This window comes from Polyodon spathula, chromosome 8, assembly GCF_017654505.1.
Source record: "Polyodon spathula isolate WHYD16114869_AA chromosome 8, ASM1765450v1, whole genome shotgun sequence".
NCBI classification, from domain to species: domain Eukaryota; kingdom Metazoa; phylum Chordata; class Actinopteri; order Acipenseriformes; family Polyodontidae; genus Polyodon; species Polyodon spathula.
The window spans coordinates 24373983-24398463 of record NC_054541.1 but is presented as its reverse complement, the minus strand read 5'-3'; the positions used below and the strand labels follow the sequence as shown (position 1 = coordinate 24398463).

At 37.5% G+C, this 24481-nt stretch overlaps 1 protein-coding gene across 4 annotated transcripts in view; it reads right to left on the bottom strand.

The window, feature by feature from the left end:
• Window positions 1–20369, bottom strand: part of LOC121319638 (putative uncharacterized protein DDB_G0282499) — a 48587-nt gene extending 28218 nt beyond the window's left edge. For 3 of the 4 annotated variants that reach the window (XR_005950731.1, XM_041257256.1, XM_041257255.1), the window contains exons 1-2: window positions 20172–20369; window positions 8982–9160 (exon numbers count right to left, since the gene is read on the bottom strand). The gene's annotated coding sequence lies outside the window, so the exon portion shown is untranslated. The remainder of the gene's footprint in view (window positions 1–8981; window positions 9161–20171) is intronic. The other variant, XM_041257257.1, reaches the window with a different exon arrangement.
• Between the last annotated feature and the right edge of the window lie 4112 nt (window positions 20370–24481).

The window sequence follows — 24481 nt, the reverse complement described above, 5'->3', positions numbered from 1 at the left end:
AAGAACACCATCCCTACTGTGAAGCATGGTGGTGGCAGCATCATGTTATGAGGATGTTTCTCATCGGCAGGGACTGAGGCACTTGTCAGGATAAAAGGGAAAACGAATGGAGCAAAGTACAGAGAAGTCCTTGAGGAAAACCTGCTGCCCTCTGCAAGAAAGCTGAAACTGGGATGGAAGTTTACCTTTCAGCATGACAACAGCCGAAAGTACATAGCCAAAGCTACACTTGAGTGGCTAAGGAAGAAAAAGGTAAATGTCCTTGAGTTGCCCAGTCAGAGCCCCAACCTAAATCCAATAAAAAAATTGTGGCATGACTGAGTTCCCCAAACAACTTGACTGAGTTTGAACAGTTTTGTAAAGAAGAATAGTCAAATATAGGTGTGCAAAGTTGGTAGAAACCTATCCCAACAGACTCACAGCTGTAATTGCTACCAAAGGTGCTCCCACCAAGTATTACCTCAGTATTACCACCTTTTTTCCCCTTAACAGTGTGGAGTATGGTGTGTAGAGAAGTGGATGCATGAAACTGAGGCACTGACAACAAAAATGTGAAAAAAAAGTTCAAAGGGGGTGTAGACTTTCTTTAAGCACTGTATATTATTGCGAGCATTTATGGTTATAACATGTTTTGCCCTCAGGTCTTGCAATCAAAAAACTAAAAGCGCCTACCACTAAATCCTACAGCATTTAATATATCACTCTAAAGCTAAAATATAAATCCTATACCTTACAGCAAATGCTTCAATATAAGTGAGATATAATATTAAAGAATATGCTTACTCTCTGATATATGGAAGTGTAATATGTAGAATATAATGTGAAGACAAGAGCTATCTTCAAAGGCAAAGGCTTCTGAATACGACCCAAAACAGCAATCAGCTTGATCAAAGATCTTCAGGACAGACCACACAACTTGTAGTTAGCAAGTCGAATGACTCTTGACTTAGATCTTGCCTTGTCTATTATAGAACTTTTTCTCCGCTTCATAGGTCAAAAGCGGAGAAAAATAAAAAAATAAAATCTAAACATTAAAATCAGCCTTGATTGCTTTTGGGTCGTATTCAGAAGCCTTTGCCTTTGAAGACAGTCCTTCAAGTGAATAGTACACTCAAACACCCGGTAACTCCTTCTTGAAGATTAATTGGCCATAATCCCATAGTCCACCTCCCCTTCATTTCCAAAATATATGAGGTGAACTTTTGAACTGATGTTATTCTCTTTGGTACCACGGAGTTCCTTAATACTGAATACAAGTCAATAAGATATGTGTGTGCATGTATGTATGTATGCATACACATACACCAGGTCTTCATCAGGTTCACATGCAATATGCCCACGTGAGGAGTCATAAGCAAAAAACACTCATTATCATATAACAGACTTATCCCCCCCCCCCCAATGACAGTAAAAACAGACAAAATGAATCACTTACCTATATAAAGGTAATTGATCAGCAGATGTGCCAGCCACACAAAGAGCACAGAATGTGGTTTTCACTAACTCTACTGTGCAGAATGAATGATTTTTTTTCTATATGTAAATATTGGGACTTTCTTACTATGCATCGGGACGCTGGACATTTGCTAAGAAATCGGGACAGTCCCGACCACATAGGAACTGTTGTCACGTATGTATATTTAGAATATATTTATATACGAGGATATGTCTTAATATAGAACATCAACTTTGTTTAATTATTCCAATCTGACTTTAAAATGTATTTCCCTTTTAACATCAAAAACATTATTTTCAGTAGGTTGGATTTGTTTCATGTATGTGTGTTAACAAAATAATATTGGATAAAGGCTGCTAGAAGGTTTATGCAAACCAAGTCTGCAATTGTAAATCCAATTACTTTCACTTAAATCCAGGCTATCAAAAAGTGTCAAATGTACCAGTCTGTTTCTAAATAAATCCTGTACAGGCAGGTTCCAGACAACCTGCTTTCCCGCCAAGGTTAGTTGTTATTAATACTAAATTCTCCTGTAAGCATTTTCGCAAATGTATTACATTTTTTACTAGAGCTAAGAAACTGTCCCATACCATTACTCCCCTTCCTTCTTTTCTATACCAAATGGTACTTAGTTAAAAGATCAAATCGTCATAGAAACCTTGGATTGCAAACTGCCCACCAGTGAATCTCGCTTCAGTTGCCAAGTTATTTCCTCCAGTTACTCGCGCATGGTACTGCTTCACTTCAAGCAAGCAAAAACAAGGTTACCAAATTAATTGCATTCTCTTCGGCAGATCTGTATACTTGACACAGACTGGTACCTTTATTTTGACTGAAGTTATTAATTTAAGTCACTTTCTGCTGTGCAGCATATTATATTATTTTAGTTTCAAACTCTTAGTTTCTCTGCCACACTTTTTATTTATTTATTTATTTTTTTACAGTAAAATCACAAACCAATTGATCTATTTCAAACTGTACCCAACATAATGGCTCTTTTCATAGTGTTTACGATTCTTTGCCTCACCAGATTGGAATGTTAAGAAGGCCCCATGCTTAGTTCAAAGAGATCCTTCCACCTAATAAGAAAAGCTTGGAACTTTCAGTATGTTAGCATAATTTGAGTAATGAACCTTCTACACAGACTATACAATTTTGCTAATAATATTTTCTACTGGTTAGACAGAATATTTAACCCTTTGCGGACATGTGTCAGACCAGGTCCGACATTACAATTTTCCCTTTCCAGTCTGATGTCGGACCCTGTCCTACATCAAAGCGATGTAAAGCACAGGTCTCTAGTCGTTTTTTCTCCGGAAAAAGATGAGAAAACCTTTCAATGGCCGAGTGAGACCAATAGGAGGTGAATGAAGCTGGGTGAATGAAGCTGTATCTGTACAATACAGATAGCCCCAGCACCACAAAGATAACAGGACACAAAGAAGACAGCTGCTTCCGCATCCAGCACTCAAAGAACATCACCAACATTTGCAGAGCTTTTTGAGATGTTATAGTAATAAAATAATGACTTGGATCACATTATTGAGGAGTTTGGTGATAAAACGTGTGATCAGGAGAGGCTTTTCGGTATGCACGTCTATAAAGAGGTATGTGAAAAAATACAGCGAACAATAGGTGGGGCTTGACTGGAGACTGGAGTATTGATGTCCTTTTAACATGCAGTGCCTTTTAAAACTTTTACACTGAAAAAAAAAAAATAAATAAACTGCGCGTGTAAAATAAACTGTGTAAAAACTAATGGACCCAACGCACCTGACAAGCGATGAATAAATCGACTACAAAGGGTTGAAACAGGAACACAGAATCCTATTATGATTATTGTAAAATAATGAGTACACAGTACATGCAGCGTGACTAACATGATTCACGCAAGTTCACGCCACCAGCACATTGCTTTCCTGCAGATTTCACTATCTTCACGCATCTCCTGCACATTTCACCATAGTCTCATGCTGCCTTCCAGTGACATTCTTACTGTGGTCAATAAGGGATCTAAACATGGATGTAAACACAGAGCACAAGAACAGAGGTCTGTCTGATAAAGCAGAGAAGAGTTGTTTAATAATAACAGTAATTTTGCTGTTATTCAGAAGGCTCGTTCTACAATAAAAGCATGCCATATTGTGATTAATTCTGCAATTATAAAGATATATAATGATAACACAGACATTGGCTACATTCACTGTTAAGCTTTGTTGTGAGGTTTGATTTATTTATTTTGTTTGAGAGACACTGCTTTAAGAGAATCTATCGCAAGTACTGTACGGTGAGGACCCCAGGGTTCTCGTCAGCGCTGTTGAGCGTAAACAGCCCGCTACGTTGCTACCTGGAAAAAAGACGTTGTAATCAGACCTCTATGCTATGTTTTCAGTTTGCATAATGGCTAAAAAATAACAATAATCCTGCAAAACACTGTTGATTATTCCTTTATGTGAGAAATTGGTTTGCTTAAAATACTTGTTTCAGCACTCAGCACTCTTGAATGGGTTGGTTGTGACAGCATGTTCTTTAGTTTGGTGCATGTAATGTATGAGACATGGAGACGAGATTGAACTTCACTGAACTTTATTAGCACATTCTCCCCGGTTGACAGATCAGACTAGATCCTGGGTTCACCCCTGATACACAGCTCTGTAACAACCAACACCAATGCAAAACTAGAAAGGAAGGGGGGGAGAAATCAACAAAAAAACAGAAGGGAGACCACATCAAAACAAGAACAACAACTCAGGTAAGACAACCATTAAATGTATTTATCTAAATGCTAGAAGTATCAGAAACAAAATTCTAGAACTTGAAGCTACTGCACTAACAGGTAACTATGATGTGATAGGTGTTACAGAAACGTGGTTGTCAGAGTAATGGGGACGAATATAATATTTGTGGGTATACACTGTATAGGAAAGACAGGCAGGACAGAAGAGGAGGAGGGGTAGCGCTATACATAAGAAACAGTCTTGAAGCCCAGATGTTAAACCTGGACAAAGAAAATAAAACCAAATCAATATGGGTCAGAATAACGGACAAAAATTCAAAGGGCATATTAATAGGAGCATGCTATAGCCCGCCAGATTTAGACGGTGAGCAAAATAATCTGTTATACAATGACATTAGAAATGCGTGTAGCAAAGGAGAAGCCATACTAATGGGGGATTTCAACTTCCCCCAAATAAAATGGGAAAACCCGGTAGGTAGCGCGAAGGATGAAATAGAAATGGTGGAAATGACAAATGACTGCTTCCTAACACAATTTGTCAAGGCACCGACTAGAGGGGAGGCATGCCTTGATTTAGTCTTTTCAAATAACGAAGATAGAATAACTAAAACAGAGGTCAGAGAACCACTGGCAAACTCAGACCACAACATGGTCTCATTTGAAGTGTTTTTTAAATCCCCAAAAGTAATGACTAAAGCTAAGGTTTACAATTTTAGAAAAGCAAACTATGAAGGTATGAAACAGAGACTTACAGAAGTAGATTGGAGTAAAATGGAGAAAACACCCACAGAAGAAGGATGGTTGTTCTTCAAAAATGTAGTACTAGAGGCGCAAAACAATTACATCCCTAAAGTAGACAAATCAAAATGTTAAACTAAATTGCCAAAATGGTTTAATAGATCAATTAAAAAAAATATTCAGCGAAAAAAGGCACTTTACAGAGCATTAAAAAAGGACCAAAAAGAAAGTACGCAGAAAGAGTACATGGAACTGCAAACGCAAGTCAAAAAGGAAGTTAGAAAGGCCAAGAGAGAAATAGAAATGAACATTGCTAAGGGAGCTAAAACCAATTCCAAAATGTTTTTCCAATATTATAACAGCAAGAGAACATTCAAAGAGGAGATTCAATGTTTAAGAGATACAAATGGCAAAATCGTAGATGAAGAAAAAAATAGCAAATATATTAAATGATTACTTTTCACAAGTTTTTACAAAGGAAGATACTGACAACATGCCCCACATGTCATCCAGTTCCTATCCAGTTTTAAATAACTTTAGCATAACTGAGGCAGAAGTGTTAAAGGGACTAGGAGCTCTTAAAATAAACAAATCCCCTGGGCCGGATGAGATCCTCCCAGTAGTACTCAAAGAAATGAAAGAAGTAATTTACAAACCGCTAACCAAGATCATGCAGCAGTCTCTTGACACAGGGGTGGTACCGACAGACTGGAAAATTGCAAACGTAATACCGATCCACAAAAAGGGAAACAAAACTGAACCAGGTAACTACAGACCAGTAAGCCTGACTTCTATTATATGCAAACTTATGGAAACTATAATAAGATCCAAAATGGAAAATTACCTATATGGTAACAGGGTCCTGGGAGACAGTCAGCATGGTTTTAGGAAAGGGAGATCGTGTCTAACTAACTTGCTTGATTTTTTTGAGGATGCAACATCGATAATGGATAATTGCAAAGCATATGACATGGTTTATTTAGATTTCCAGAAAGCTTTTGACAAAGTCCCGCACAAAAGATTAATTCTCAAACTGAACGCAGTTGGGATTCAAGGAAACACATGTACATGGATTAGGGAGTGGTTAACATGTAGAAAACAGAAAGTACTGATTAGAGGAAAAACCTCAGAATGGAGTGTGGTAACCAGCGGTGTACCACAGGGATCAGTATTAGGTCCTCTGCTATTCCTAATCTACATTAATGATTTAGATTCTGGTATAGTAAGCAAACTTGTTAAATTTGCAGACGACACAAAAGTAGGAGGAGTGGCAAACACTGTTGCAGCAGCAAAGGTCATTCAAAATGATCTAGACAATATTCAGAACTGGGCAGACACATGGCAAATGACATTTAATAGAGAAAAGTGTAAGGTACTGCACGCAGGAAATAAAAATGTACATTATAAATATCATATGGGAGATACTGAAATTGGAGAAGGAATCTATGAAAAAGACCTAGGAGTTTTTGTTGACTCAGAAATGTCTTCATCTAGACAATGTGGGGAAGCTATAAAAAAAGGCTAACAAGATGCTCGGATACATTGTGAAAAGTGTTGAATTTAAATCAAGGGAAGTAATGTTAAAACTGTACAATGCACTAGTAAGACCTCATCTTGAATATTGTGTGCAGTTCTGGTCACCTCGCTATAACAAAAGATATTGCTGCTCTAGAAAGAGTGCAAAGAAAAGCGACCAGAATTATTCCGGGCTTAAAAGGCATGTCATATGCAGACAGGCTAAAAGAATTGAATCTGTTCAGTCTTGAACAAAGAAGACTACATGGCGACCTAATTCAAGCATTCAAAATTCTAAAAGGTATTGACAGTGTCGACCCAAGGGACTTTTTCAGCCTGAAAAAAGAAACAAGGACCAGGGGTCACAAATGGAGTTTAGAAAAAGGGGCATTCAGAACAGAAAATAGGAGACACTTTTTTACACAGAGAATTGTGAGGGTCTGGAATCAACTCCCCAGTAATGTTGTTGAAGCTGACACCCTGGGATCCTTCAAGAAGCTGCTTGATGAGATTTTGGGATCAATAAGCTACTAACAACCAAACGAGCAAGATGGGCCGAATGGCCTCCTCTCGTTTGTAAACTTTCTTATGTTCTTAAATCTTTTATTATACCATAACCACGTTCCCTCGAAGATATAACACATAGATATTTGCCATATAATGCCAGACCCTACCATTTACAATACACAGAAATATTATATTTAATTTACACTATAGCTCAGATTCCCATTTAATAAATGCCAACTTAGTCCCACATGAAAAATATGAATTACAGATTTCCTAAATTCTGAATAGGTTTGCAGAGATATTTATGTACTGCATAATCCTTCACATTATTTGACGCAGTTTTCTTTCCCACTACAGAATGGTAAAGCAAAATTGTGCCAGTAGACATTGCTATTAGTGTATGTTAATATTAATGCCTCCCTGACCAACCGCAGCTCTAGTTTCACAAGATGTAAAGATCTACTAAAGATGTAAAGATAAAGATGTACTAATGTGAGCAATAATATTAGTAGGATTGTACAGCCACTGCTGTGTTTTTTTTTTTTTTTTTACTGTGTTCTGTGACTACTGACAGTAAAATATTGCACCGATTCTGACATTAAAACTCAATAAATCATAGTGAGATGAATCCTTCTTAAAATAATAAATGTGTTTATTATTTTATTAAATTATTCCTCCTTCAAATCCACTTTGCTACTACTTCCAAAATATATTATTTCAACCAGAGGGTATGTTTGAAACCATGGCTGATTCACCTCCCTGTGACTAGTATCACAGTCATATTTTAGTTGTGGACATAGGTGACTGGTATTCATTGGACTACATCTTTTGTAACACGATTCTGATTATTGGTCTGTGCAATTTGTTTTATAAGATTTTTTTCCGTTTGGATGCCATGTGGGTTTTTTTGTTTTTGTTTGTTTGTTTTTTACAAGCAGCGCCGTCCGCTGATTGTTTCTATCACAGCCTCTGTCCTCCAGTTTGTGGCATGCACGTTACGTGATTAAGCTAAAGAGCTTTCATTTGGCAAAATGAAATTAAACAGTCTGTACTAATTCATCTACCAGCACATGTTGAATGAGCTGGCAGTCTTACACAAGTACATTTTTTCAAAGCCTTCGCCACCGTGGTGAACTTTGGGAAAAACAGTTGAGCCACAAGGGAAAATGTTTCACTTGTGGTGATGTGGTGAGTGGCTAGCAGGAACTTAGCACAACAAGCTGGGTAAATAAATAAATAGTTTAGACGAAGAACAGCAATATGTATTCCAAACAGTTTTGAGATATTCAATCTTTTTTTATTATTTCAAGGCCTTTAGAAAAAAAGTTCCACAATTTGACAATAATCCTTTTGTATGACTTCAGTTTCCCATAGATAGATTTTCATATAGTATGTAGGTTTTAAAATATAAAATGTGGGACACAGTGCATGTCCAGTTTTACTTGCAAAGTGTAAACAACTCACATGCAGAAACTACTACTATGCAGAAGGCTACGATTGAAAAAAAGAAGTTCAGAAAACCTAATATTCAGGCTATTTTTGAAAGATGAACAAAAACAGCACTAATTATATCCACATAACCGTAGGCTTCTCAATCGGACAGAAACGATAACACTATCTAGGTTTCCCCTCAGTGGAATGGTGTACATGCTAGGGTGTACGTCAACCTATGATGCAGACTCTGCATCTACCTGCTGACAGCCATAGATATACAATATTATCCTGACAACTACTTCCACAAAGCGTAAGCATGTGCATGACTTGTCCTGGCTCGCCTAAATAGATTCTAAGGACCCTCTGAAATGCAGGCTTTGGCTGGGGAAGGAACACATACAAGTACCAACACCAATTAACAAAACGCTTTACCATTGGTTACTGCCCTGTGTTAAGGGGTATAACATCTTATGAAGTCATAAGAACTTTGAATCTGTCTGTTCTCTGCTTGGGACATGATTCCCTGCATGTATTACACTAAACATATTAATTGAAGAAGAGGAATGTATTTTCTGAAGAAACATCAGAACTCACTTAAATCAACATCATTGGCGAGCCACCCATCGGACTGTTTCACTTTTTCTTCCAAAACACCGGGGAGGTTTGAGACCAGACTTCAGTGAAACACCCGACCACTGAACCTGACTCACGACCTCAGGATCAGGATGCAGTGGGCAGACGGAGACTGCTCCTGATAGATCACCTCTTCAGGACTGAAAAGGAAGAATACAGTACTATAAAACAAACCATCTACATTTGCACGTACGTATTATTTTGGTTAGAGTATATGCAGTTGTGATATAATGTACAAAAGTGTTGCATAAATTTTTTTTTTCTTAAATTTTGCAGTGCTTTATCGTGTCAGTAGAACAGTCTCCAGGAAAAACTGGACTAATTGTACAGACTTGACGTGTCAAGAAAGGATTTGTTAGGCTAAGGAGACACTCGCAGTAGGAACAAATGGTGTAGTGTTATGATGTGCCAGTAAAAGTTTACTGGACTAGTTACACGTGCTTGTATTGTCTATGGGTAAAGTGTCAGGTGAAAATAAAGACCGACACTTTGTGCAAGAGTTACATGCAGCTCGTAAACAGACTCCGAGTCAGAAAGATGAAAATAAAAAAATTACAGTGGCGCATTGCAGCGCCGAGTTTGGCAGGGCTAGAGTCAGAGACTGACAGTGAACACCACGATGATTCTGATGTTATGGGACTGGATGAGGACAGTGATGACAATAGTAGTACCATAAGAGAGGTGGACAGGGAGGATGTTGCTCTCGGAGGAGGAGCAGGAGTACCAGGATAGAAAGGACCCACCACATGTTAATGTAGGGGAAAGAGTTAAGACATAGGCAGGCAAGGGCTCTGGAAGCAAGTCAGGACGGAAGACAGTGGCTGTTGTTCCCTTGATTACCCTTCGTGTACACACTTCTGGGACCGCAGATGGGGAAGGCACCACTACATATCAGTATGATGATGTACAGGTTAAATCGAGATGTCACCTTGGCAGAGCTGTTACTGATTAAGGATCAACTACCAAAGTGGGATGACAACAGTGATCCCACAGTGCTGTGTGACAAGTTGCGTGAGCTACAGCGCACATATAACCTGAGCGATAGCGATTGTTGACGTATTTTAAGTTCTGCATTGCCTGTTGAGATTGGTGCAGTACAGTCACGAACTGCAGACTACTGGTGCAAGTATACACGACTGTTTGAGAGACTGGAATAAATCTGAGCCCGACAAAATTGGTAAAAAATGTTGCGGCAGTTGTAACCAATCAGGGCGGGGTGAAAACAGAATGTTTTAACTGTAACAGACAGGGACATATGGCTAAAGATTATAGAATCCCATGAATGGCAGGGACTGTAGCAGCAGTTGAGGGTTGCGTCAAGCACACCAACCGCTCCGCTCCCCACCCCGTTTGAGAAACTGGTGCAGCTTGTGTATTCTATTGCATAGGCACATGCCCCTACAACAGGGTGTGCAGGGAGGGCAAGGTAACATTTTACCAGCCCCCACCCTCCTCTTCCTGATATTCCTCTTCCAGACATTATTTTGATTGACAGAGGAGCAGCATGCTCTCTAACATATCACATGGCTCTCCCTTCTAGTAGGGGGTTTACTCAATTTGTAGGACTAAGAGGTAGTGTAATGAAAGCATATCAGCCAGAGGCACCGCCACTGAGGGCAATGCAAACACTAGACGCGCTGGCCAAAAAAGCAGCCATTAGTGGAATCCCCTGGGACTCCTCATCTGACCAAATTCCGATCACAAAGACAACGAATGCACACGCAGGCAGGGGTAATCAAGCAGAGGCTGAAACAACAGCTAAAAGGGAGATGCATCACCCTGCAGCTGCTGTGACATTGCACATTGAGGCTATGAGGCAGGAAAACGAACTGAGATCCTCTCCTTATAATCCAGATGCAGAGAAACCGGCATTTGTTTGTTACAATTGTGAAGGACTCGGGCACAGTTTTAAAAACTGCTTATTCTTAACTATTGTGAATTCTGATCAACCTTTTTCTTCTGTTGAAGTCAAAAATGACCGTTTCCCTATTCAGGTGCATTGATTGGGGCAGGTTCAACAGAATCAACAGATTCACTAGTGCTGACAGACATTCTTTTTTGACTGACACTGGTATTTCTACACACACACACACACACACTATTCTTTTACTCCATTTACGTTTATTTCTGTGTGTGTATGAAGAAACTAAAGACTTTTAAAAGGTGAAACAGATATTGAAGCTAAAGCAGCGATCACTTTTGTTTCTGTTACAGACTGCATTCATTCACAGATGAGCAATTACTTTACACAAAAAGACTGAAGTGCTCCATTAAAGTCCATTTGAAATCAGATACCAAAAGAATTAATACTGCACTTGATTTTCTTTTAGGTTCTAAAATGAAGTGGTTGCAGATTCTAAAAACTATTAGCACATTCCCCCCTGTTGATGGATGAGACTAGATCCTGAGTGTACTCCTGACACACAGCTCTGTAACAACCAACACCATTGCAGATCTTTATTATTAAACCATACCAAGCTGGGTTAAATAAAGAAATTGTTCATACAAAAAACAATAATGTGTATTCCAAACAGTTCTGGAGATATTCAATCTTATTTCAAGGTCTTTAGAAAAAAAATCCAGTTCCACAATTTTACAATAACCCTTTTGTAGGACTTCAGTTTCCCATAGATTTTCATACAGTACGTAGTTTTAAAATATGTACATGTCCAGTTTTACTTGCGATAAATGGAAAAAACATTTATGTTGTAACTATTGTCACATTCGCACACACACACACTACACACATATATATATATATATATATATATATATATATATATATATATATATATATATATATATATATAGAGAGAGAGAGAGAGAGAGAGAGAGAGAGAGAGAGAGAGAGAGAGAGAGAGAGAGAGAGAGAGAGAGAGAGAGAGAGAGAGAGAGAGAGAGAGACATAAACATACACACAGACTCTAAGCACAGTCTTAAACTCAGGGGAGATGTTCAGGAGAACATAGAGATGTTTCGGAATCCTGTAAGTGGGAGGTCCAGTGCCTTAACATGTATAATAGCATTAATTATTCAAAATGTCTATTGTTACAACATGTTTTGCTCTTAAGAAATGCATGCCTAAAGCTAAAAACACCCACGCTAAATCCTATGGTATCCAATATTTCACTTCTCCACAGCTAAAATATAAAACCTATACCTTATATAAAAGAGACATAATTTCAAAATAGTTCTTGCCTCCCAAAATATATATGGAAGTGTAGATTAATGTAAGGACAGGAACTGTCTTCAAAGGCAAAGACTTCTAAATACGACATCAACGGCAAATCAGCTCAAAATCAGCAAATACGCAGATATTTTGAGATCATGGATCATATCAGCTTGTGGTTAGCAAGTTGAGTGATACTTGACTGGGGTTTTATATTGGTTTTTATAGAGCTTTTTGTATTGCTTTTTACGTCAGAAGTAATTAAATCTAAAACATTATTCTGCCTTGACAGTTCCAGTCCTTTAAGAAAATAACATTTTAAAAACACCTGGCAACTTATATGATCAATTAGCCATCATTCCATAGCCCACCTCTCCCACATCACCAAACTATGCAAGGTGAACTCTTGACCTGATGATTGAATATTGAAGTTTTATTTACAACACATACGAGACACAGGGGGCCCGGGTGATGAATGCACAAAGAGAAGGAAGGAGGGGGGCTGAGGCTAGTGGCTACTTAATTAAGGTGCAATCAGCTCAGCTCACTTTCATTCAGACTAGTACTGGAGACTTGTCGACCGAGGAGTCCTGGAGGATCAAACCTACAGTATTGCATTATATTATTTTTTTCTGAACATGTGCAGTTCGCATATGAAAGTATGATCTGTACTGTTTTGCTTTGAGAGTTCTGTTTGTGGAATCGGCTGGCTGTGAACTGGGAAAACTTTGCCTCTCCCTGCATAAACTGAATAAACCAAACTAATATCTTAAGAAAAAGACTGTGCGCATTTCCTTGCATCTAGTTCACATCAAGAAACAACTACTCAATACTACTTCAAAAACTTCAATAATAACAATTATTATTATTATTATTATTTGCATTGCTGCTTTATCAGTCTAATGCTATAACTTTTCAACTTATTCTTTCAATGTTACGTTGTGTATTTCTGGTACATTATTAAAAACATGTAGTTTGTTGTGCGTTTACCTCAGGAGCTGCTGATCGATGGCAGCCACTGCGTGTTAAAGCAGGAGCTGATGAATCACCATGAACCCGCTTTGACAAAATCAGCAGAGCATGTGTAATGACTGGAAAAGGGTAGCTCTGCACATGCGCACAATAAGCAGGGTGGTCATGCCAGATTTCTCCCCTTGTCATTTGACATGTCAGTGCTCGGTTGCTATGCATGTCACTGCTTTCACTCCACTTGACTTGACATTGACAGTCAGAGATCACTGACGTCATCATAAAATTGTCTGCACAGAAGAGAAACAAAACTCCAAACAATTCATATTTTTACGTTAAATGTGTAATACTGTGTTTTTAAATTGCTTTAGGGCCACAACTTGTAATCAACCCTTTCCAGGAATCTGGTAACCCAGTTCCTAGAAGGCCTAGAACCAACTTTGAATTCTTCTACCAATGTCATTCATATATATATATATATATATATATATTACACATACACACACACACACACACAACCCATAGAAAGTCTACACCCCCTTGAAGTTTGAGAAAAATGTTATATTAAAATACAAAACTGAAAGATCATAATTGGATAAGTCTCCCCCCCCCCCCCCCCGAGTTAATACTTGGTAGAAGCACCTTTGACAGCAATTACAGCTGTAAGTCTGTTGGGATAGGTCTCTACCAACTGTGCACACCCAGATTTGGAAATATTTGATCATTCTTCTTTACAAAACTATTCAAGCTCTGTCAAATTCCTTGGGGCGCAGTGATGGACAGCAATCATGCCACATATTTTCCATTGGATTTAGGTCGGGGCTCTGACTGGGCTACTCAAGGACATTTACCTTTTTGTTCCTTAGCCAATCTAGTGTAGCTTTGGCTGTGTGCTTTGGGTCGTTGTCATGCTGAAAGGTGAACTTCCATCCCAGTTTCAGCTTTCTTGCAGAGGGCAGCAGGTTTTCCTCAAGGACTTCACTGTACTTTGCTCCATTCATTTTCCCTTCTATCCTGACAAGTGCCCCAGAAGGTTGCTGTACTAAGTAGATGTGTGTGTGTGTGTGTGTGTGTTAATATGTTTGCTTTAAATAGTATAGTAATACTTTTTGATGTGGAATGTGTTAACAAAGATTTGGCACTTAAGTCTCAAGAGCCATGCCCATCTTGATAAGAGACAGCTTGAAGCAAGCTAGTGTATCATGCAGTGTTAGACTCTACTACATAGTTTTACATAGGAATTATTCATAGTACTTCCACACTATTTATACAGACTAAAGCTTATTAAACACTACTTATGGTTACATCACATATCACTTTTATCAATAGATATCATATTTTGGATCACCCAGTTCAAGTCCAGCAGATCAACTTGTTCCCTGCAGGATTCAAATTGTGCAGGGTGAGCACGAGCTGGTTCTGCAAAAACAACAAGCCCTCTGATCAAGCGCTTCACATCACAGGTGTGGGCTGCCATGGTCTTGACTTCATACCCACAAGACACTTGTACACGCCTAACAGGGACACCTACCTCACATTCAAATTTGCCCAAATGTGCCCATTTCACTAGGTGACTGCCCTCACAGTCCGTGCATTCAACTCTTTTTACATCTCGTTGGTTTACATTCAAATGAGAGAAAGAGAACCCTTCAGAATCATCACATTCTAACAAGACTCAGCAGTGTCTGACTAGGTGACCTGCAAGCTGGACAAGATTTGGACCTGGTCAATGGTGATTCACCTCTGCACCCATCACATGCACACATAACAAAGGGATTACCTCCTGTTTCACGGGTCAAAGTTAGTTCTGTATCATTAACAATAGTTTTAGATCTGTACATATTTCCTTCATACATTTCATGTTGTTCACATAAGGCCACTTTATGAGGTATGCCATCCACACAGAATACTGGAGTAGGCCAAAACTCACTGTTGTTCATATCAGCAGGCCCCGAGCACCCGTTTTACTCTACATCATCAGTAGGCAGACTTAATGTGACTGAATCTCAATCAATTGACGAACCATGGACCCAGGCCACTGAAACCCCCCAGGCAAAGGGTTCCAATGTCTTACAGCCCATAATAACCTGTTCAGGGTCATCTGTGCACCATACACCTTCCACTTCTTAACAATTGTCTTGACCGTGGTCCAAGAAATATTCAAGGCCTTTCATATTGTTTTATACCCATCCCCTGTCCCGGAGTTCTTTTGAAAGCGCTTTGGTGCTCCTGGTTGAGTCTTTGCTTTGAAATGCACTACCCAGCAGAGGGAACCTACAGGAAATGCTGAATTTATCCTGAAATCATGTGAATCACTACAATTTAACATAGGTGGAAGCCACTTAAATTGGTGTGTGATTTTGAAAGCGACTGGTTACATCTGAGCTAATTTAGGATTGCTATTACAAGGGGGGTGGACACTTATCCAACCAAGCTATTTCAGGTTTTATTTTGAATTTTTTACAAATTTTTTTTAGACTTGGAAGTTGTGGGGTAGGATGTGTAGATAAATAGGAAATAGGAAAATATATATATATATATATATATATATATATATATATATATATATATATATATATATATATATATATATATAAACCCTTTGTGGTCCTTCAAAAAGACTTGTAAAGCACAGGTCATTAGTCATAGTCTCTAGTCATTTCTCTCCGGAAAAAGCCGAGAAAACCTTTCAATGGCAGAATGAAACGAAGAAGAAAAAAAAAAAAAAGGCCTCTCTCATAGCCCCATGCATTACAAAAATAACACTGCATCCAGGGCTCAAAGAATATCACAGACATTTGCAGAGCTTTTTGAGATGTTATAGTAATAAAATAATGACTTTGATCAGATTATTGAGGAGTTTGGTGATAAAATGGTGAAAAAATGATCAGGAGAGGATTTATGTATGTGAAATACAGCGAACAAGGGGTGTGGCTTTGCTGTAGATACAGCACTGAGTTTTTTTTTGTGACTCAATGCCTTTTGAACCGGTTTTACTCTGAAAAAAAATTAAAAATTAAAACAGCGCGTGTAAAATAAACATCACGTGTGAAAATAAATTGGACCTGTCGTGCCTGACAAGCGCTGAATAAATGGACTGCAAAGGGTTATTGCATTTTAATTCCAGGCTATTAAGGCAACAAAAGGTGAACATTTTGAAAAGGGGTGTAGACTTTCTATTTAGGTACTGTATATGTATACACACACACACAGGTTATTTGAAATTGTTTAAATAACTAACAGCACAAATGTGAGTACCACAAAACAGATTTTGTATAAAAAGAAAAAATAAAAATATACAAAATGGTTCCATGGTGTATGCGAAGATCTATGGCCAGAAGTGTTATGTGCTCCATTTGTGAGATGTGTAGGTAAGCATGGCAAGAAAAGGTGTAACACTTATTGTTTTGTTTACTGTATGTGTTTTTGTATATTTTATACCAAGCATTCTAGCTTAGTATATTATACCAACACTAAAACAGCTATTTACATATGTACAGTAGGGCAGCACTGGCAATAGGGCTCATTATCTTCAGTTTATTATTGAGGAGTGCACAAAATACTTAAGAAATCCCCCCCACCTCCCCTCCCAAGCAGACCCTGATTATGTATTGAGACCTGTTGATTTGGAGAAATACTGTAAATGCTTTGGCACTTAATTTGTTATTTCTAATCTTTCATTTTTAACTGGTACGGTCTTAGTTTCTCAGCTACTGAATTATTGTCTGACTTCAGTTCTAACACCCACCTTGTTTAATGTGGTTATTGTGAACCAGCTGGGGTGGTGCTGATTCACTGTATTTAAGTGAAACTGTTCCAAATAAAAAAGGGAGTATAACAGGATAAAAAGTACAGTAGATGTAATTCTGAATAATAAAGTTCACATTCTACACGTTTCAGACAGTACATGTAATGCTTCAAATTTCAAATTCGATTTCCATACCTATTAATTGACACTAGACAATTACATACTATAAAAAAAAAAAAAAAAGTTACGAGTATGAAATGTCTCATTTGATTTACTGATAATATATGCCACTGTACATTCATTTTTACAGGCAGCCTCTTTAAACTCCTATTTGTGGGTTATGCGAGAAGGCCTTTTAAAGTTCTATTAACCCTGCTACTAACACCCTGCTCCATAGGTCAGGACCTTGATGTGGTGAGGGGGCTTTTTACCAAAGCTGACCTACAGCAGAGGGTTTTTTTTTTTTTTTCCCACAACTGTTTACACATTAAGTCCTGGATAGCACTTTACAATTGAAATATGCAACTTGATAATGTACTTGTTTTATTGCGAATACAGAAAATAAGGTTTGCTACATTTGTTTGTTACTTTTGATTGTTCGAAGTTATGGAAGAAACATTCTTACTTTATTGCATATGATTAGGCTTGTTATTTTGAGATTAATTTTTATTTTTTTAATCTTATTACCAAAAATAATCATTTAGAAATCATCTCTAGTTTGCGTAGTTTTTTACTTGCGGTCTGTCCCGTCCCCATTCCTCTGGGCCGCTCTCATTCATCTCAGTGGTCCATTAGTACTGTAGTTTCACCCTGTTCTGACAGATCTCGTTGACTGAAGCAGTGCTAGAATGCTCTCATTTGCCAGCTACAATGCATGTCATTAAAAGCACCTACTTTGAAATTAGCATGTTAAGGTGTACGTAAGCGTTTGCTTTAGGTATATAGTGACAGTTACTAGTTTGATTTGAAAACTGGCCGCAACAGAAACACCCAATTAATATTGTGCACAATACCCTGGCTGACGGATGATCTCCATGACAGGACGAAGTAGGCCCATTGCCTATGACCGAGTCCGGCTGTGCTAAAGCAGGAGAGGGGGAGCCCAGACAAATAATAAAGTACAAGTTAGTTCTTTACAACTATCTAATGTTTTGTTCTGTGCATATTATTTTTTTACTTGTAAATGTATGCTATAAAGGTCTGCGTAATACACTTTTATATGCTGTGTTTAATGCAGTTTATTTGAGACAATTTTTAAAATGCATAGCTCAGCTGTGACCAAACCTTATTTCAATTAGAATGTTGGTAACCATGGTTTGGTTGCATATTGAATAGGATAAAGGGATTTCTCTAAATGAGACGTTTCTCAAATGGCAAAAAAGTCACTATTTTTTTTAAGCATACAGGTCTATTTCACCATTCTCTGCTTGAATTGAAAAAAAATCGAAGATCTAAAAACGGTCAATTCTTTCTAAAATAATTGATATTAAATTGTAGATTTGGAAAAAAAAAAAAAAAAAAAAAAAAAAAATCGAGTAGTAGCAAGCCTACATATGATAATTTGGCTTCATACATAACAAATGCATATCCTGTATTACTGAGAAAGGAAATGACTATCCAAGACACAACAACCAATCTTCAACTCTGCTTTGAGAAATGACAGGCTCCATTCCAAGATGATGCAAATGATCTGACAAACACTGTAGGAAGTGACAATCTACAATGAGGGTATATTACTTACTGCAGTTTATGGTATGTTAAATGGCGAGACAAATTTGTTAGCAGATTTAATGCAAGACCACACATGAACACTGCTAAAGATTAAACCTTTTGACCTGCTCATTCCTTCAACACATTTTTTGGCAGTCCTTAAATATTTCACACAATGCACAATCAAGCTATTGTATAACCTATATGGATCACACTGCCCTATTGGAGTAAATAACAATATTTATGGATCACAAAATTATTGGCACCTTTTCAATTAAAGTCTGTGTAAATTAAGGCAAGTATTAATTGAGCTAGTTAAAACATTACATCAATTAGAAACCACTACTTATCAGTGTATATTATATATATATATATATATATATATATATATATATATATATATATATATATATATATATAATATATGTGTGTGTGTGTGTGTGTGTGTGTGTATATATATATGTAGTATTTGAAGACTAGTTGAACTGAAACGATGAAAAGACTATAGCATGTAGGAGAATTGTTCGCGCAGCTCGCAAAAATTCACCATTAACAGCCAAGGATTTAAAGAAACATCTGGCTTGTTGCTTGTTTTGTGGTACAATACGGCGTACCATCGTTGTTCTCAATTGCAACCTCAGTTATCACATTTTCACGAAAATTATACCAAATGTACCCACAGCATACCACTGCTAGAACAAACTGTCTCAAAAAGCCATTTATGTACAGAATGTTAAAGCCCCTTATTTTGATTATAACTGGTGCAAATGAAGACAAGTCAAGTTTCTTAGACTGGGGCGGTTTTTTTTTTTTTTTGATTAAGCAATTTGGTTTTGGATTTGCAAGTTTGTTATTAAGAGAACATAATATAGCAATACCTATCAAACTTAAGCCCAACATACATTTTCTTCCAAAATTGTCAGGAACGTCGGGAAACTTTTCTGCTGCATGCTCCAAAAATGGAAGACTTTGCAACGAGTGGCGATGCGTTCATTTTGTTCAAAAAAATTGGGGAAATCCACAGGAAGGAACAGGAGTGTATGAACAAGACAGGTGGAATGGATCCCAAATCGTGAAGAGAGGAGGAGCGTATTATTATAGTATTTTATATGTGCTTAATTACCGCAATTATATTCTTATGTATCTAGGCACCGAGACGCTGCTGACAGCTTATATATCAATAAAACGATTGATTGTAGCCGGATTCTTGCATAGTCACATGATCGATGGCATGCGCAGTTTCTCCCAAGGCAAAATGTTTCTTGAAAATGTTTCTCAAAGTACAACCCAAGTCTCTCCGAGAATCACGACTCGTTTCTGCAAACACAGAAACACTTTACACAAATAAGCATGGTGTATTGACATGCTTCTCCGTGTATGCAGGGCTTTAGGAACTTCAAATGAAAAAATGCACCCTGACGACATAAGAATTGCATTTAAATAAATAAATAAATAGATAAATAGATAAATAAATAGTAACTTGTGCGGTTAGGCATGAAAAAATACGCATTTTTTAAAGTACCCTTACCACCGAACAGAAAAAACAACTACTTACAATATATCCATGGAACACTCTCCTTCCTTAAACCTCTGCAATACAATTGTACAACTGGCACACACGAAGTAGAAACTCCTCAAGTGATATTCCAAAGCACTGAATTGATTATTTCAGAATTTCACATTTCTAAGGCATACTCCACACGAAAAAACACACTTAATTACAATGCGGCGTTAAGTCCAACTGAACCTTTTCCTTTTTGATAACTCTACCACAGTTTTGTTTTTCAGGGGAGGTGGCAACAGAAGTCTGATTGGTTGGCTACTTTTAAAACCCTGATTGGTCCGTTGCACCTCACTTATGGGAGTTCCACATTCACAAACACTAGAAATGCATGGGTGCTGTATACACTGAGAAGGCACATAAGCTTCCAAACAAGTAAACTGCATTAGGAACGTCTATTTACGATTTATATTTGTTGATTAGGATGTACATTTTTTCAAACAGGAAACTGGACCGACCTCCTTATGCCATTGCAGTGTTGCTAAAGCACGAAGCTTCATAGAATGTTTAGAAAGATTCACCGTGCTTTCACTATGATTTATTGCACTTTGCTATGGTAAACTTTTATAAGAGATGTATAATTCAAATGTTTGTAATATTTACTGTACAGAACAATCAAAATGCTAACGTGAATGAGTCAATGTTTCACTTTTAGATTAGAACCAATACACTTGCATTGTTTCAAATACTGTATGATGACCAAGTGTTAGGAAATTATTTTTCAAACTCGGCTGTTACTGCGACGATGCCACCCTTTTATTTTGAGTAGTCTGGTACGTGTATTGTGGCTCTCTAATACTTATAATGTACATCCCAACGTGACTTGAAGAAATGATGACCGCTTAAGTGGTTGTTAAGTAATTAATTATATTTTACGGAATTTGGCGTTTTTAAAAGGCACAATGATTAAATACCTATATTAGATGCGTTGAACCCTATTCATGAATGCTATATGTACAAAAACTACCATTCATTGTCCAAGACATAGAGTGCTGTAAACCAGTTACTCTTTTATACATGTCATACCTGCTAAGTTTTGAAAATGCAACATCGTTTTTCTTTTTTTTGGTGGGGGGTGGGATTACCGATGGGCTTTTTACAAGCACACCAGTTGTATGCTACATCATCTGACAACCATTACTGTATAACAATTCTTTGGCATAATGGTAAAGATGTTTCCCCTGCAGAGCGTGGTGTGTGGCAGACCTGGCCGCCTTTATCAAGGCATCACTGGGCTTCCACTCGAAACGAGCAGTCAGAGATAGCATGGTATTGCCTACCAGTAAACAGTTGTTGCCGTGGCAGTATTGCTGTCAGGTACGCGGTAGAAAGTGGTACTCAGCTCATTGCGTTTGCTTGTGCATGCCTAAACAATACCTAAACAACCCATTAAGAAAGCAGGGGCGTGCCCTTCAAATCTGGTACCTTAAGCTGCGTTTGGTCTTTTTACATCTTTTTCAATTTAACATATTTTCCAGTCTTTTACATCGCTGTAATGTATTATATCATATTTTTCCACTATTAAGAAAATAGTATGCACATATTTATATGCAATACATTAGGTCTTGTACATTTTTTCACTTGTGCAACTTTGGGGTCGACTCTGTTGTTTTGTTTATCATGAGTATTTTTTTTTTTTTATTTTAGAGAAATTAATTGTTTCCAGTTTAAGTTCGCAAAGAAAAAAGTATAATTAATGGTAAGTGTAATACTGTTTGACAATAGGAATACAACCATCACATCGCAATTGATTGCACATGTGCCAAAATCTGACCGAATACAACTTGCAACGCTATTTGACATTACACAGGTCAAGTTTTGGTATGCATACTACATTCTGACGATGTACTACTTTCCAACACTACACCACTAAGGTGTACCGGCAAAACATTTTGTCAAGGTCATTTTATATTACAACTTATCAAAACAATTGTTTAAGCTACTTCATTTTTTATTTTGTGTATTTTAAGTCCTTTCCTGCCTCCTGGCTTCTTGGATGTCTAGGTTACGAATTATTATTGATGTTTAAGCAAAATAACTCCTGAAAAACTACAAAAAAATACTCCTTGCAGTGGAAACTCTTACAGCTTTTGTAAACAGTATACCTACATAAGACAAAGGCATACAAGTTAACTGTTCCACGGTATTACTTGGTAGAATGATAGACTGCGATATGTTGCTCATTCTAATTTATATATATATATATATATATATATATATATATATATATATATATATATATATATTATATAATATATATATATATATATCAAACAGAAAAAACAACCATGAGATGTTATACAATCAAAATGAACCATACAAGGTAACACCACTTTGAACCTGCGGTAAACCTGGTTCCCTTTCAATTCGAAGACGGACACCAAAACACCGTTATGGGAAAACGTGCACCAGAACCGCCCCGAGGAAGAAAAGAACAGCAGCATATGAGGGATGCTTAGCCCTGCCCTCGTCATGGAAGTTCTTCACTCAACTTCTGAAAGAGACTCAGTGAGACAGTTAAGGTTGAATCAAACAAGTTTATAACTCAAGGATTGCAAACCTGAGAACACACTCAACACACGCAGGTGTTGGGAAACAGAGCAATGTTCTGACTTTGCAGAGTAAGTAAGCATAATATATACCTTGTAACCTGCAGTTATTGCAAGCCAATCACAGAAGCTTAACTCAATATTCCCGGATAGCAACAGCTTGGAAGATTAAGATGAGACCAATCATTTTCAACAATAACAACTTATCTAAATTGCAAACATCCTAAAATGATACCTACTCTGACTAAGCGGGTGACATTTCTGTGAACTGTCACAGATGCAGCTTGCGGTTGCTAAATAAAGAGAACTTCAGAGAATTTCTTCTTTCTAGCTGGTAGTCAGTATCTTTCCATCCCTTATATGGGCCGCTTACCCTGAAGCGAGAAAGAGGAAGTATGTACAACAACAACTACTAGTACATAATACATTATTATTATATTATACCTAAATCTTATAACCCGTAACAACATTTAAACCTCAGCATAGCAGTAGCAACATTGTAATTTTCCCACCACACCTGACCAAGGTCAGCGGAGCAAGCGTGCAACCTTCAGGACTCTAGTGCCCACAGAGGGCAATGAGCAATCTATCACGTTCAGGCGATAGAACCTGGAAAAAGTATGTGGGGTACTGCTCACATATCTTAGCCATGGAGGCACCTTGAAAGAGGGCCCATGACGTAGCCACACCTCTCGTGGAATGTGTGGCTACCCGCCCAGGCAGGAGTAAGCCAGCATCATCATAAGCAGTTTTCATTTCATTGTGTAACTGTTTGTATTAATATGTAGGCTATATTTAAGGTACAACATGAATAATTAAATGAAGCATGACCTTCATTTTGATTGATTTTTAAACCATTATCTAAAATCAAATGCCTTTCCTTCTCCATTACGGGGGTGGAGGCGGACAACTGAACAATAATATAGTACCGGTAAGAAAGTAAAGGTACTTTCACCGGTTTAATTTATAAAACACTTTTTAATGAATCGTATAGATGCAAATAAAACAAAAGCCAGTTTAAAAAAACAGCAAAAAAAAAAAAAAAAAAACTACTGTAATCAGTAATACTTACTAAACAAAGCCTAATTTACTTGCTAAATGTGGATATCTGTATGCTCAGAATGCAGTACTGTGGAATAAAAGTAGGTGATTCCTTACTCTTTCATGCATTTGTGAGTAAAAATAATTGTAGTCTGACTCTTAGTTGCAAAGTTTACTAAAAGGTCTTTTTTTTTTTAAATATAGTAGAGGCTCTAGGATTCCTTTCCCCTCAAGCACACGTTACAAAGAATTTACAAGACACTACAATGTTCGAATTAATATAGACTTCCCTTATGATATTATCCCCTTCTTTCTTAAAAAGGACAATTACATACTGATGCAAGTTTGACAAGCCTCCTATCAACCAATAATTACTGATCACGTGTGCCCCACTTTTCTCTATCTCTAAGTGAATGCAACTTCAAAACATTCTTAGATGTTTCACTCACAAGGCAATAAAACTATAGTTGAAAGGGAGAAAGAGAGAAGAAAGGAGTAAGCCTATTGTCCTTTTGAAGTTTTAACTGTGGGAAAGGAATGTTTAGCCAAAGGTGCCATTCCCCTAAAAACACAAAATAGAGTGCGATCACTTTAAGTTGTCATAAAATGTAGGGTGCACTAAATCTTTCCTGCCATCTGGTTGTTTCACTAATATTGAACTCAAATTGTCTTCATACTAGCTTAGTCTATGAAACCTAGCATTTTTTTTTAAAC